At 39.2% G+C, this 14,584-nt stretch overlaps 1 protein-coding gene across 5 annotated transcripts in view; it reads right to left on the bottom strand.

Moving 5' to 3' along the window:
- LOC145672942 (very long chain fatty acid elongase AAEL008004) overlaps positions 1-14,584 on the bottom strand; it is a 576,849-nt gene that overhangs the window by 104,043 nt on the left and 458,222 nt on the right. For all 5 annotated transcript variants that reach the window (XM_081742175.1, XM_081742176.1, XM_081742178.1 and 2 more), the window contains one exon: positions 2,617-2,752. The gene's annotated coding sequence lies outside the window, so the exon portion shown is untranslated. The remainder of the gene's footprint in view (positions 1-2,616; positions 2,753-14,584) is intronic.

Genomic DNA, 14,584 nt, shown 5'->3' with positions numbered 1-14,584 from the left:
GGCACGGGGGCTCAGTGGTAGAGCGTTTACCTCGGGTGCTTGGGGTCCCTGGTTCTATCCCAGCTCGCGCCGTGTGGACCTTGTGGTGGACAAATACCGTGCTCGTAGGGTTTCTCGAGGTTCCTCCGTTTCCTCCAACTTTCTTCATTCCACCATTTCATTCATTTGTCATCATTACCGTCTCCTTTAGCCTAACCGGCATAATCGTGGGACGTAAAAGGAAAGATTTCATTTCATTTTTCACAGAAAAATTGGTTAAAGTTGTATAGTTTTCAAGATGAAAAACCGAAACGCAGTTTTCGAGGTAGGTTAAAACTCGTTTTTTCCGAACGATCCCTTTGCTTTAACAAAGTAAATAGTACTACAACTTAATAATTCAGAAGGGAAGTATTGCAGGCAGTATGCACACTGTGAGATTTTGTGTGTATCAGACCCTAAAGATATTTTAATTGACAACGACAGCGCCTCCCACTGCGCCTTTGGCGTCCTAACCCTCAATGCTACTCGTATGCTTCTGCTTGCTATAGCGCTCTCTACACTCTGAGCTTTCTAGTGAGTCACAAAAAGAAACTATCATTGTTAATCATAGGGAGCATGGTTGCTCAGTGGTAGAGCGCTCACCTCTGGTGCGTGGGGTCCTTGGTTCGATTCTCGGCTAAGTTAGTATGTGGTAGTCAATATCGTGACCGAGGATATTCTCGGGTACTCTCATTTTCTCCCACATTTTATTCCACCAATTCTTCCATCATCATTCACTTGCCTAAATAATCCATATCCCTTAGCCTAATAGGCATAATCGTGAGACGTTAAACTCAAAGATTTCATATTATTTCGTTATAAATCTTATCCATACTGATAAAGTACATGTATACATGGTTGTATATGGTAGACATCGCCTCATTAATTTCTATGGAAACAAAAGTATTTTTCAGTTATTCTTTCCTAATTCAATATGTTTTATTTTAAAAATATATTTGCCATAAATTACCTTTACAGTGTTGTAAAATTTACTGTATGGCACTGGCGTCTCTGGCATGTGAAATTGGGGGGGAGGGGCAATAAAAGAAAGTGTTTTAAATGGTACTATCTACCTTAACCTGTTTATTAACTTCGATTTCATTTGATACCTTTCTGCTTACCTTCACGTACCTCCTAAGGTATATCAAGAACTCGATTACAATCGTTTCACAGCCTGAATATTATATTCCAAATACATATAATTATTATTATTTATACGATATTCTGTCATTAGTAAATAAATTAAATTATAATAAAATATTGAATATTTTGTACTTCAAAATATTGGGGGGACGTGTCCCTCTCGTCCCCCCGCCAGAGACGCCCATGCTGTATGGGAGACGGTGGCTCAGTTGCAGAGTACTAATCGCTAGTGCAAGGGGTTCCTGATACAATGGCGTGGGAGATCCAGGTTCAATTCCCGGCGGGAGCTCATGTGGTTCGGATCCCACGTTAATGTGTAGGTCCACGTCTCATCTAATCTCGCTGCTGAAAGGCGTTAGACAAAAATCAAATCAATCCCACGCCAAGTTAGTTTGTGAGGGACATCATCATATTAGTGGGTTTTCTCACGATTCTCCAGTTCTCTCCCACATTCTCATCCTCATTCATTAAACTTCTGTCTTCATTGGCCGAAAGATCATAACCTTGGGGCGTTATTTTATTTTTTCTTACAGGCTAAGGGCGAATTCAAGTTACTTTAAAAAAAAAAAATCACACGGTAACTTTACTAAAAACTACAAGTGTTTCATGAAGCATGTCTTGTATATTCTTTGAGAATTCGCATAAAATGAAATGAAATGAAATATTTGAGTTTAACGTCCCACTATGATGTTCTATGGGAGAGGATGATTAGGGTAAGTGAATGATGATGGAAGAACTGGAGGAATGAGAAAGTGGGAGGAAACCGGAGTACCCCGAGAAAACCCACGGACATAATGTTGTCCGACACAAAACTTGCTTGGCCGGGATCGAACCAGGGACCCCATGCACCAGAGGTAAACGCTCTACCACTGAGCCACTGCGTCCTCCTTTTTTGTAATCGATTTGGTGTAATCGATTTGGTTATTTTCTCTATTAACCTTCTATTAAAACCGGAAGTAACAGAAATCGGCCACTTCCGGTTTTCACATTGATCGCCATTAGGGGAAACTATCATAGATAGTAAGGAGCAGTTTTCTTTAATCAATTAAGCGTCTCAATAATATATTACAGCTTTACTCTCTCTCTACCAAAACCGGAAGTGGTATAAATCTACCATTTCCGGTTTCAATATTGAAAAAATCACACCATAAAACCAAATTCATTCACGTGGTGTACACGTGACACTACTACTTCTTTCTATGTAAAGGGTTCTCAGGTACTTAGAGGGTGCGATCACCTTTCCATATAGACGTCCACGCTCCTATTCCTTCAGACTGAAAATTATAACGTGTAAAGTAATAAAATACACCCCTCTCCCTTTAAAAAAAAATAAAAATATTTTACTCATTTCCACGGTGGACGATACAACTAGTAAGATATATATGACATACGAAAATAACACAATTCTTTGTGCATAATATTCTTCCATATAGAAGAAAGTTATGATTTATTTACCTTCTTATTTCTTCTGTACCGTTTTGCTATATTGTTCCTTTGAAATCTGCCTTCAAAGAAATGTCCAACCTATCTTCTTGGTGTTGTTAAGAAATCCACAACCTTGTCTTCCCTAATACGTTCAAAACTTTAGTTCCTGTAAGTAAAAAAAGAAAGAAAAAATATAAAGTTTCAGTTCACTGAATTATCGGTATATAATTCTTTGGAATAATTTCCATAGACATACATGTTTAATGTAAAAACAGTTCATTAAACACAAAAACAATAAATATAGACCGAAAATTGCATTTAGAAATATATATATATGGTCTAGGAATTAATTCGTGCGGTTGGTACGCACACATTGAAGCTGTAGTACAAACACAAAATACATAAATACCTTAAGAAAAATATTGTCCATCGCTAGCCACCACTTTCGCCCATCTGTCCGGCAATGTACGGATTCCGTGGCGAAAGAAGTCCTCATCCTTGGAAGCGATCCAGTCAGAGACCCATGTTTCGATATCTTCTGAAGAAGTAAACCGCTGTCCAATCAAATCGTTGTTCATGCAATCGAACAAGTAGTAGTCCGAAGGAGCAACGTCTGGTGAATACGGCGGGTGGTGTAAAACTTCCCATCCGACATTTTCTAAATAGGTTTTGACCGGTTTTGCGACATGTGGGCGAGCGTTATCATGTTGAACAATAAGTTTATCATGTCTGTTCTCCCATTCTGGTCGTGTTCTGGCCAGAGCTTGCTTCAAACGCATTAATTGTCGTCGATAACGTTCTCCATTCATAGTTTCACCCGGTTGCAGCAGCTCATAGTACACCACACCTTTCATATCCCACCATATGCACAGCATAACCTTTGCACAGTGAATATCTCGTTTTGGTTGTGATGGACCTGGTTCACCCAGGCCTTTTTTCGTTTAGGGTTCTCGTAATGGATCCACTTCTCATCACCCGTAATAATTCGATGCAGAAACCCCTTTCTGCTCTGTCGTTGAAGCAGCAATTCGCAAATGGTTTTTCGTCTTTCAACGTCTCTGTCTTTCAATTCATGCGGAACCCAATGTGACATCTTTTGAATCATTCCCATGGCTTTCAAGCGTTTGGAGACTGTTGTTTGATCAACGCCTAATGCTGCTGCAAGTTGTTCCTGCGTTTGACACGAATCCTGCTCGAGCAATGCTGTCAATTCTTCGTCTTGAAATTTTTTTGGCTGTTCAGCTCGCTCTTGGTCTGCCAAGCCGAAATCACCACTTCTAAACCGTGCAAACCTCTTCTGACACGTTCGCTCAGCTAGAGCATGGTCACCATACACTTCCACCAAAATACGATGACTTTCAGTCGCACTTTTCTGCATGTTAAAGTAATGCAGCAGGACACCCCGCAAAAACACTTTATCAGGCACAAATTGCGCCATGTTCACTTAACTACAAACTGGTGTTGTTGACGCTTTAATCCACTGCCCTATACTACGAACGATACGCGATGACAGGGGTTTGCAACACATGTGTGGATACACGGAACTGTGGGACGCTCCGTTCGTTTCGCCATCTCTTTTCCACCCGCACGAATTAATTCCTAGACCAAATATATATATATATGAGGTTTCAGGATTAGGAAATTCAATCACTCTATGAATTGTCAAGACACAATCGTATCGCTGTTCTCAAGTTATATGTTTTTAATTTATACTAACACTCCCACTGAGTCGTCCAGTTGCAAAACTCATGTTATTCCTTTCCAGCAAATCCCAGAAAACTTAGAAAAAAAATGCAGGATCTGCATGTTTTGTAGCACTAGGAATACTTCAGTGTGAGAAACTTTAACACCTTCGAATATTTCCAGTTGTACAAAACGCATCGATTCTACAGTTTTTCTCGGTTTTCTGGGATTTGATGGACAAGAGCCGTTATGGAAACTGCAGTCTACGGACGACTCAATTATTGGACTCCAAATTTGAATTGGCGGGAGCTCATGTGGTTCGGATTCCACGTTAATCAGTAGGTCCCGTCTCATATAGCCTAGCTGTTGAAATGGGCGTTAAACTAAAAATAAACTCAACTCCAAATTTGAATTATCACGACCACTACATACGAAACCAGAATTACGGATTCGGTATAAAACCTCACTGCCAAAAGCTCGCGGACCAGGCCCGTATACAGGGGGTCTAGGGGAAGCCGGGCCCCCCTAAAATATTGCCGCCCCCCAAAAATTTTCACGTTAGGCTTGCAAATGAACTATAATATGGTGGATCGGGCCCCCCTAACTTCAGCCGCCGCACTACATTTTGGGGCTGGCTACGGGCCTGTCGCGGACTACAATTTCGCTGTCCAAACCCTGGCCGTCAAAATTCTCGCAGGACGAAATCGCTATAAAATATTCAAATTATCGTAATATATAGAGTGAAACCTTCATTAACCGACACATTCATAAGACGGACATATATTTCGTATCAGCAAAAAATGTATTATCAGATAGAACCCTCTATTTCACAGACACACTCAGATGTCATTGTGATGTGTTCTCAAACACTTTCCCCCAACCCTATTCTCCAGTTGCATTGTTACTTTAACTACATTTTGCAGCGTTTATTACTTATTGTTTCCACACTCTCGAACCACCTTAGACATTGCATTTTTTTCAAAATTCGAACACTGGTCATCACATATCGTCGCTGCAATAACTAATAGCCGTATCTCAAAATTTGCATTGTGGCGTTAACATCTTACTTTATTATCTGATTTTACAGAAGTTACATAATCATAGCCAATGGAGGCTTTATTCCCGAGATATCGAGTTAGTTCGAAGACAGGACGATCGAAGATCTCGTAAAATCATATAAGGTAGCCTTCTGATGTTAACTTAGAATACCAAATTTTGAGATAACGCCTATTGGTTATTGCAAGGGTGATATTTTTGGCGACAAGTTGAGATTAACTTGCGAGCCATATATTGAGAAATACTACGATCAGAACATTACTAATTTTATGTCTCTCGCCCACTGTTCCTGGACTACCTTTTGGAAAAATAAATTACAGATTACATAGTCAGTTTACTTTTTAAAATATATCCACGAGCCGCCACTGAACAGCTGTATTCAATGCACTCTCTCCGGTTTTTAGTTTTTTTTTTTTTTCTCTTTCTCTGCTGTTGACAATGTAGCGACGGTTTTGTGTACCACCTTTTACCAGTAAAGAAAGTTTGTTCCTTTGGATCACAATTTTGTTAGCTGGCTGCTTTCCAGAGCAAGTTTTCTTCCAGTGAGGAGAGGAGTTTGCCAGTGACCAAGAAAGTAGTTTCTTCCCAAAGAAACAAGAAAAGAAGAAAAAAAACTAGTTTCTCTGCCAAGTTACACAAGCAAGAAAGGAAAAAAGAAAACGAGAATGGGTTAAGAGTTAAAGTCTTGAAGGAAAGTACGCTAAAATGACCTTTGGAAGAATTTTTCTGGGGGAAATCGGAAGTCAAGAAGAATTTTAAGTAAGCTGCTTCCGTGTTTGATAGTTATTTTCAAAAACCAGACAACTAAAAGAACAGATTCTTCTAGAAGCACCATGGAGCAGTTTCAGTCGAACAAAGGAACCCTGGTGATACTCAGAATTAAAGCTGCATGGGTAATAATAATAATAATAATAATAATAATAATGCAATCTACAAAGTAGTTGATAGTAATCTGTAAAAGCAGTGGTTGCAATATAAACGGCATGTGTAAAAACGTAAACGCGCTCTCTGCTACTGAACCTTACTTCAATACACAGAAAGTATGGACCAGAAAATATTTCTCTATTTTCATATTAGGACTACGCTAGCGGACCTTATAAGATTGTAATGTTATTATGTACCACACTCGTGAACGAAAGTTTTTTTTTTTTTTTTGTGCAACATAGCCAGAGTGGGTATCTCGGTCGAATTCATTAATAGTGTCAATCCGTTAACATCTTCACAGGTAACGGTGGCTATGCATATTCCATTTAAAACTTATAACATTCCCTAGCTACTATGCAACCTGCACAGCAGCAAAGAAGTGTTGTTGCCTATACTACAAGGGTAGGTGGTTTTTCTTATTGCAATTATCTCGGCCAAGTTCATTAATGGAGTCAATCCATTAACATCTTCACGGGTAACGGTGGATATCCACATTCTGTTTAAAATCCATAACATTCCCTAGCAACTATGCAACCTGTACAATAGCAAAGAAATGTTGGTTGCCTACAATACAAGGATAAGTAACTTTTCTTATTGCAATTATCTCGGCCAAGTTCATTAATGGAGTCAATCCATTAACATCTTCACGGGTAACGGTGGATATCTACATTCTGTTTAAAATCCGTAACATTCCCTAGCAACTATGCAACCTGTACAGTAGCAAAGAAATGTTGGTTGCCTACAATACAAAGATAAGTAGGTTTTCTTATTGCAATTATCTCGGCCAAGTTCCGGCCGAGATAATTCGGTAACATCCGGTAATGGAGATAATCCGGTAACATCTTCAAGGTTAAGTGGCTATTCATATCCATAAAGGTACGTTTGGCCTAGATGTTTATACATTTTTAACCCATATTACAATTGTTTCATTAGCCTTGCAATATTTCCACAACTCAAACAGCAGGCGCTTGTATACGTCGCGATAGACCGTAAGTACAAGGTAAACTGGCCCGAGAGGTAATAGTATGGCAAGCAGACAGTTTAACACAGAGGCCGCCACTATGTCAATATCTTCAGTCACTTTTTAATGGCAATAACAAGAGTGCTCAACAACGTCTGACACGTGGACTGTTACTCTATATGAGTTTGAACTCGGTCATAACACTGCGGCAGCAACCCAAAACATTTGTGGAACCACAGCACAGCAACTCGTTGGTTCCAGAATTTTCTTGCAGGTTGTAAAAATGGCGAGGATCAGCCAAGTTCCAACTGCCATAGGGTAAGAGCTTCTGAGGTCATACGACACGCTATTGAGCTAAATCTATTCACCAGTAGTTGGTGAGTACTTCAAATTATATGTCCGCAGCCAAATTGCCTCTACAAAAATTGTTACGTGAGTATCTTAGGATTCTGAAACATGAATTTTTGGATAAAGCACATATTAGTTCCTGGGTGAAGTCTTGACCCAACTACTGGATATTCCATAGTATTGCAGCTATGGACCTTTAAAGTTCATTTTTTTTTTCATGTTTTTGGCTGCCTATAACTCCAAAAAGAAGGAGTTAATGGTCGGTGTTGTTTTGACACATAGTGAATTTATAGATACACGATGTGTGTGTGTGTGTGTGAGAGAGAAAGAAAGTCTTAGAGATACATATATCAATAGCCGTGCTCCAGAAAGCAAACTTTTTTCACTCAATGTACTGGAACACTTCTAGAACATCTTTTGAAATTAGAAAATAGGCGACCTGTAGAAGCAGTCGCAGCTGCTACAAGGAAAAGTCAAATGAAAATCTTAATATGCTAAGAATTTAAAAGTAATGTCCAATTGTTTCTTCTTGTTTCCAACAATAGTTGGCCCGATTTGCCGAATGATCGAACAGATGGGAACACATATAAGGGTCGAGCAGGAGTTAAAAAAAAAATTTAAAAAGCATAAGTGGCAACATTTACAGAAGAGGAAACCATTATTCTGAATACGAACGGACTGAACGATCTAAATTCATCCAAAAAGGAAATCTTAATTTAACGTATCCTAGTTGTACCTTTTAAGGTAACATGTAAGAAGGACGAATAATGGAAGAAGAATGTGGAATGAAACGGGAAGACCCTAAGTAAACCCACGGCAGGGGCACACCTACATGGAGTCCACTGAGTCCGAACCCCCCAAAACAAGGGCATCATTTTAGGGTTTACTTGAGAAGCAAGATACTATATATTTGTGTGTGTGAAACAATTGCCCCTCCCTGCCCCCTTAAATGCCGCCCCTGCACCAAAAGTGGGTCACTCCACACATATATTTGTACATTTTCTTGTTAAACTACTGAGCAGAGAAATAACTGATGCAGCCTAAAGGTTTTGATCTTACAGTTCATTTGTACACCTTTCCTTCTTTAAAAAAACATCCAGTTGTATTTTTTTTTTTTTTTTTGTGAGAATACAGTAGGAATTACAACAATTACTTACCGTCTTTTCGGGTGTACAATAACACCAGTTCAATACTATATAGACGTAGAGTTGAGTTGAGTTGATTTTAGTTTAGCGTCCCTTTCAGCAGCGAGGCTATATGAGACGTGGACCTACTGATTAACGTGGAATCCGAACCACGTGAGCTCCCGCCGGGAATCGAACCCGGGTCTCCCACGCCAAAGGCGTATATAGACGTAGAGTCTTGTAGTATTGGACTTCTCAAAAACTTTGGACCCCTTCCAAGAAAAAAAAATTCGGGTACGCGCTTGCCCCACGGACAAGATGGTGTCCACCACAAATTTTCATGGTCAAGGATAATGCTAGTATTAGAGACAAACGCTCTACTACTATGTTGTAGTGCCTCTCCAAGAAGCAGGAAACAAACATTATATATACAGTGTGTCTCAAAAGTTCCCTCACATAGAGTAACTATGTTATTATCAGAGTTACAATAAAATGTAAGAGGGAAAACCGTCTCCATATATAATGTTTTCAATCTAAAGTGAAGGATTTTTTTTTTTAAATCGGACGAACCGTTTGGGATGTACACTCTTTATGCGCTCAATGTTAAATGAAAATGCAACATTGCCATTTACGAGGCTGCGGGAGGAAGGACGGGACGGGCGGTGGACAAAAATTTTGTACGAGTGCATAACAGTAACTTCATTCACTTATTTTGTGGATCCAGATAAATGTTGTGTCTCACAGTCCAATCATCTGTTGTGTCTGCGTTTGCCTATGCTGTTACCAAGGATAGAAAGTTTAGTTAATAAGAATAGGCACTTTCCTTATGAGATACAACCTCAACCGCATTCACTCACAATGTCAATGTGTGAGGTGGAGATTGGGAGCCATGAATGAGGGCACATCCGGGCATGTGAGTGTAAATCAGAGGTGTCCACAGGGTCCGATTTAGGCATGAGCTTACAGTGCCTAGGGTCAAGGCGTCATAATTTAAGGAGCCTCTAAAAATAGCAGCTATTTGAAGTACGTTCGTATATTTTCAAAAAGGAAAATATAAGAAGGAGCCTCATGCAGGAAATCATGCTCCGGACCTCAGACAAGGTAAATCGGGCCCTGAATATCCAGCTTGCAATCAGAGATCGTGCGGGCTGTTTACTATCCTCAATAGGGGTCCCGTTCATTAATTTCAAAGACGCTGATGCTAGCTGAGGCTCACATCCCCTTGAGCTCGAGTTCGCTGTCAGCTTGGACTTCCAGTTAAAGCTTTGAAAACATATCTACTTTCTTTCATTCTGGCTACATGACCTGTCTACCTCAGCCTCCTAGACTTGATGACCCTAACAATATTTGGTGAACAGTATAAATTGTGCTGTATGAAACTAAATAGTTATGAAGTTTCCGCCATTCTCCATTCCCGTTTCTCTTGAGTTCCAATACACGTCTCAGTAACTTGTTCTCAAATACTTTTCGCCTACGTTTTTATTCTTCACAATAAGAGACCATGTTTCGCAACCATACAGCACAACCGGCATGATTATCGTTTTATGTATTTTAAGCTTCAAATTCCTCGACCGAATTTGCGACGACGAAAGATTTTGAACTGAATAATAACACGAATTCGTTTTTATTCGACATTTAATTTCTTCGTGAATGTGATTTTCGTCTGTTAATATTGATCCTAGATATTTGAAAGTAACTACTTTGTCGAAAGTATTACTGATATATTAAGGCGTCCATAATTTGCAGTATTACAATCCAGACGAACTTCCATGAATTTAGTTTTCTGTGCATTTACTTCTAAACCCGCGTTCTTGCAAGCGTTTAATAACACCTCTTCATTTCTCTCTATTGTTCTCCTATTATCCTCTATTATATTTACATCAGCATAAGCCATAATCTAATGAATATCATTCTGCTCTAGGCTTTGGTTGCTGTCTTTGACTTTCCTTATAGCGTACTCCAGAACAAGTTTAGTAATAATGGCGACAACGCAATATAATTACTTTGGAATCTAATTTGATTGTAGGCAACATGTTAGGTCTAACAAGGTACATTCGCGAAATGCTCCATCGGGATTCGTGTAAAATTGATTCAAATGCAAAGTTCTCCGCGGCCCAATGTGCATTGTACTAGTTTTAGTGGCCCATAAGTTTAATTTGCATATTTATGTGCCTTAATATATCCGGAATTCAAGTATACACTGCTATAACGCTCGGGCACAAAATTGATTTTAGTTTCTATAGATGTAATTGGACATGAATGTGGGCATATCCAAAACAAATTGGATCAAATACTGCTCTCCGACACATGTTACCTCCCCGGCCGCCATCTTGGATCCGCCATATTGGATTTAACTTTCGGTTTTTCAAAAGGGAATAGGTGCAAGTGATACATCAAATTCATGTACAATTTTCTCGGAAATTCGTTAGTGTAGTGAGTTTTCCGTAGCATGTAGCTTTTGTAAGGTATTACATGTTAAATGTCAGGCACTTCACGAATATTGAACCAAATAGAAAGTTGTGCATGGCCCCTGTTTATATGTAACCTTTTACGGATTTACCATTGACGAAATATTCTCTGAACGTACGTACATACAGACACACAGACGTCAATACGTAAATGGTAGGTCTTCACCCAAATCTGGTCGTATCTGGATTTATATTAGACATTTTGACCATAATACAATACTTCCTTGTCATACTATAACATGGAAGTAATAATCACTCACAGAAATGTGATAAGACTATGGCACCAATACCGTAAAGACTTTGTTTATAAATACAGTATTTTTTTTCAGTTAGAATTGTTTTGATTTGTAAACATCAAAAACGTAAGCGTAACTGATATTACTCTGCAACGTCTATTCGCGAAGTGCCTGGAGGGATTTAACATGCAATACCTTCCAAATGGTACAAGCTGCGTTAAAAATCACTATACCACTGAATTTCCGAGAAAATTGTACATGAATTTGAAGTACCACTTGCACCTTTCCCATCTGAAAAACCGAATGTTGAATCCAAGATGGCGGCTGGGGTGGGTAACAAGTGTCAGGGAAGCAGTATTTGATCCAGTTTGTTTTCCATATACTCACATTCATGTCTAGTTACATCTAAAGAAAATAAAAGCATTACTGTAGTGTATGATTGAATTCCGGATATATGAAAGCCCATAAATGTGCAAATTACTAGTATGTGCCGCTAAAATTAGTACAATGCACATTGGGTTGAGGAGAACTTTGTGTTTGAATCAGTTTTACACGAATTCCGAGGGGGACACTTCGCGAATGTACTTTGTAAGTAGCTCGGAAAAGGATGAGAAACTAGCACGTCAACAAAGCTCGTGTTTGCGTTCCCTTTCCTCGTTGAAGCTCGCGATCACTCAAGCTTAATTAAGGACTCGTACTAAACCATTTACTTTGGAATCCCGCTCACTAATTTCGTTGCGGACTTGGGCTTTCTACCTTGAACGGGACTAACGCTGACTAATCTCGTTCGAGTTGAGGTAACCAGGTGTAAAAGTGGATCTGAAAAGGTACGGGGACGCATGACGTCATGCTGTTCCCCTTGCCTATATTTGCCCATTGTATTTTTTTTAGGAAGTGAGGAAACGCCATAGATATTTTATGGAAGTGGAAGGATGACGTCCTCCCGCGTTCCCCCTCACTTTTACCCCCTGGAGGTAACTTGATCACTCACTCACTGAGCTCCAGGCCGTTGAACATGGGTTCCAGTATCGTGAGATAGAGCTTGCGGGTTTGAACATTTATGCATACAAGTACAGAAATGGAAGTAGGAAGCAAAAACGACAATTGCAACATTGAAGGAAAAAGAAAGGAAGAAAAAAAAAGAATATCCTTGGCCTATTTTGAAGATACTTATGAACACCACTCATAGCATATGATACATCTTTTCACACAGTCCGTCACATATACTCGTACTCACAACTTACACAATGAGATGTGTTAAGAAGCAGTTACAAAGAAAAACTCACTTTTACTTTCTTCCTTGCGTACACAAACATTGCAGCGTGACATGCAGTTTAGAGCGTCTGATAAGTGCCATAAATATCCCCTTCCCCTCTCTCATACTCCTACAAACATACTAATTACATCATAGACTATGTGAAGAAAAAGGAAGAATGAAAGACAATGTGGAGAAGATAACTTTTCATATGGTTAACACTTGCATAATATCGACGCACAGTGGTGTGTTTAGGGGGGTTAATGGGCTCACGCCACCCCATCCCCCGAAATAAGTGTTAGTTTTTCGAATTTCACGTACAACAATAATCTTTCTTACCAGTTCTAAGAATATCATTGACTTCTCATTTTCTTATGCTCTTTGTTCAGAAATAATACTGTATTTATCAAATTTCATTTCATGTAAGAACTGCGTTCTTTTTTCCCCTTTCTTTCATCCATTCTACTCTTCTGTTTCTTTTTCTTAGTTGTTACTTTATTTCGTTTCTCCTATCATACTTTCGATCGTTGTTAGTTGTGATTCAAGATGGCTGTCGTCAGTAACACAACTAAGAGAAGGTGATAGGTGAAACATGTTCCACACCAACTAAAACTGCAATTAGTATATTTCAGCTTCAACTTATTTCAACATTTTCTTTCAGGTAAAAACGTGCACAGATAAAACTGAATATTTCCCCTAAAATGAAATCAGTTAAGTTGAAATGAGATTACAAATATTCAACATTCAATATACAGGGTTTTCATAAAGTATGGACGGATTTAATTCGCTTATAATTTACATAAAAATGCTCATATTGAATTCAAATAAAGTGCAAACGGTAGCGGAAGGATTAAATTTTTATCTGTAATTTCCACCAGCTCAGTTCATTCACCGCCACACCTCCAACTGGGCGCCATTTACGTCCACACATTCGCGTAGGCGGCGCTGGAATCCACTCTCAGCATTCCGCCGTGTTTGATCCGAAATGCCGGCCAGGACGGTCCAGGACGCTTCCTGTCTCCAAGAACTTAGCGTGCCACTTTCGGATTGCACTCTCAGTCGGTGCCGGCTTTTTGAACTCTTTGGTGAACTTTCGACACACCAGAATTGGTGATTTTAGCTCTGCGTACCACAGAACACATTGCGCTTTCTCTTTCACCGACACCATCTTTGATACGGTAAAAAAAAAATAGTCTTCTCAGAGGTGTTTTTCATTTATTTATTTCTTTAAAAGACACACACACCAATACAGCTTACAACTTACTTTTAACAGTCAACATTGAAACAACAATGAAAACAACAATGAAAACAACAATGGATGGAATTTGGTAAGAAACTGACCCTTGCCCTAACTCTCCCTCTCACAACGTGTTCAGAGTTGCCGCTTATCTAACAGTGTTGCCAACTAAAAATTTAATCCTTCCGCTACCGTTTGCACTTTATTTGATTTCATTATGAGCATTTTTATGAAAATTATAAGCAAATTAAATCCATCGAGACTTTATGAAAACCCTGTTTTGTCTGCAGGAGCGTCATTTCAGATTTGCCTGCGCAGTAAGATCCTCCACCGACATACGAGTTTCACGGTTTTGCCTAGTATATTAGTAGACAATCGATTAAAATATATTGAATTCTCAAACTCAGCTTAGCAATTGCCCTCCCCCCCCCCTGTTTTCCCAAGTCGTGCATAGCCCAAGAATCAAAATCCTAAATCGCCACTGTCTACGCACATATTTTTTACCATTAAACTGAACACTTCCTCTCTTTACACTTCATGAAGGACTCTTGTCCACTTTTATTTCTTTTTGTCTTCAACTTGGGTGATTGGGCTTAGTATAGCTACAGTATTAAACTGCGTATACCTAAAATGAAAATATAATTTGATCAAAGCAAACTCTTTTTATTACTAATCTGTGGTAAGGCTTTTGCAACATAATATGTCC

The sequence above is a fragment of the Thermobia domestica genome, chromosome 16, assembly GCF_964235325.1.
Source record: "Thermobia domestica chromosome 16, izTheDome1.hap1.1, whole genome shotgun sequence".
Taxonomy (NCBI): domain Eukaryota; kingdom Metazoa; phylum Arthropoda; class Insecta; order Zygentoma; family Lepismatidae; genus Thermobia; species Thermobia domestica.
Note: the sequence above shows the minus strand (reverse complement) of the source record. Positions and strands in the feature narration are given on the sequence as shown.